The sequence below is a fragment of the Chelonia mydas genome, chromosome 5, assembly GCF_015237465.2.
Source record: "Chelonia mydas isolate rCheMyd1 chromosome 5, rCheMyd1.pri.v2, whole genome shotgun sequence".
Classification (NCBI taxonomy): Eukaryota; Metazoa; Chordata; order Testudines; family Cheloniidae; genus Chelonia; species Chelonia mydas.
This window is the reverse complement of record NC_051245.2, coordinates 97,294,984-97,297,157: the sequence shown is the minus strand read 5'-3', so window position 1 is coordinate 97,297,157 and position 2,174 is coordinate 97,294,984. Positions and strand designations below refer to the sequence as shown.

The 2,174-nt window shown below is 36.0% G+C and overlaps 1 protein-coding gene across 1 annotated transcript in view; it reads left to right on the top strand.

The window, feature by feature from the left end:
• FAM189A2 (family with sequence similarity 189 member A2) overlaps window positions 1-2,174 on the top strand; it is a 42,904-nt gene that overhangs the window by 520 nt on the left and 40,210 nt on the right. The window lies entirely within an intron of this gene.

Sequence of the window (2,174 nt, the reverse complement as noted above, 5' to 3'; positions counted from 1 at the left end):
GTAAGTGGCCCAGGGCGCTGGGGGCAGCAACAGCTGCTATTGACACAGCCATGGGACGGGACAGCGGAGCCTGGCTAATCTATTAGATATCATATATGTGATTGCTCTAATCTATTATCTATCTAGCCAGTCTATTACCTATCACATGTCTGATCAGGCTAATCTGTTATCTGTCTAGCCACTCTGTCAGCTATCAAGTCTGATCGCTTTAATCTATTATCTATCTAGCCAATCTTTTAGCTATCCTATCTGATCCTCTGATCTGTGATCCATCTAGCTAATCTATTAGCTATCACATATCTGATCGCTCTAATCTATGATCTATCTAGCTACTCTATAAACCCTCACATGTCTAATCTGTTATGTATCAGAGCCATCTAGCTATTAGCTACCACATTTGATCAATCTATCTAATCTCTTAGCTATTACATGTCAGAACAATCTAAGCAAAATATTCTCTCGCTAGCTAATCTATTAGCTAACGTATTTTTGGGGAAATTCTATGGCCTGTGTTACACAGGAGGTCAGACTAGATGATCACAATGGCCCCTTCTGGCCTTGGAATCTATGAATCTATATATCTGTCTAATGTATCCATCTATGTAGCTCTCTGTGGCAGAGACTGTGTCTTCTAGTTGTTTTGTAAAGTGCCTCAGACATTTTAGGCACATCATACATAATAATAATTAATTGTCTGTTACTGCTAACATTCATAGGGTGTAAGGCTTTTCAGCATAAATGTTGGATTTAAGGGATTAGCTCCTCTCTTTTATTGTAGAAGATTTATTGAATTTAACAAGACTTGCAAAGTGTGATCTCAGGCCCTAATCCTACAAGGAGCTTTACATAGCCAGACCCTTGCAATGCCTTATTGACTCTTACCGTGTTCCAAATGGGTGCAGGGATCTTCCCACACAGAGCTTCTTGAAAGATTGGGGCCTAGGTGATTAGAGCAGGGAAATGGTAGTCAGGATGCTTGGGTTCTATTCTAGTTCTGCTTCTGACTTGCAGTGTGACATTCAGCAAGCCACGTAATCTCGCTGTGTGTCAGTTTCCCTGTCTGTAAAATAGGAAGATTAATAATTCCTTACCTCAGAGGTGTGTCATCAAGAGTGTTCATTAATGTTTGTAAAGCACTTTGAAATCTTCAGATAAAAGGTGCTATATATATGCTAAGTATAAAATTACTTTTATAACAAATTACACCCTTCATTGACAATTTACAATTCAGTTATCAGAAGCTATATATTTTTATTTGTTCAGTAAAGAAGCTAGAACACTATTTTGTCCTGCAAAAATAATAAATAGTAATATAAATAATATTTAATACTGTTGTCTATAGATCTTTCTTCAGTAGCAGCACAAATTCTAACAAATAGATTATTACAGAAAAATAAACAAATATAAAGAGGAGGCCAAATTGACATTTTATAGCTGATTATTTTAAATGTTTTTCCTTATAAAATCTTAATCAGTCTATCAAACCTTGTATACAATAAGAAACAACACTTCCCACCTGTAATAGTATATGCACATATTGCATGCAGCATTTTCCTGCATTTTAATACTTCTACTTTGATAAGACTGGAGAAATAAATAGTGATATTCCTAGAAAAACTGCAAGGGGGAGAGAATTAGGACTTTATTATGGACAGTAAGGCAAGTTATTACTGCTGATGATTTCTATTTAAACTTCACTTTTTCTGTGCAAGTGTTTTTAATTAGCAATTTGTACTAGGGCATGAAAGCCCATATTGTAAGTATTACGTGTAAAGGAACAGAGACAAGTTTACTGTGGAAACCTGATGAAGATCCCTTCAACTCTAACCTTCCCATATACATGTATGTGTAGTCTTTCACATGTTTACCCCTGTAGGTATTCACAGCCTTAGACCCTGCAGTAAGGAAACAAATGCACTGTCCATGCTCACTATACCTCCTTTTAAACACCCATAACTTTATTAATATAGTTCAAAACCAGATTGCTTCAAATATGGCTAAAACAGTGTCTCACTTAGGACTGCATATATATCAAGCTTGTACTTATATAACAAATTAAGTTTTGAATTACTCTGGTGCAGAATAAATATGTGATCCATTGCTCAGTGGAAAAATGGCTTTTCCCTCGTGTTCCTACAGCTCCAAAACAACATTACATTCGACTATGAAATTAT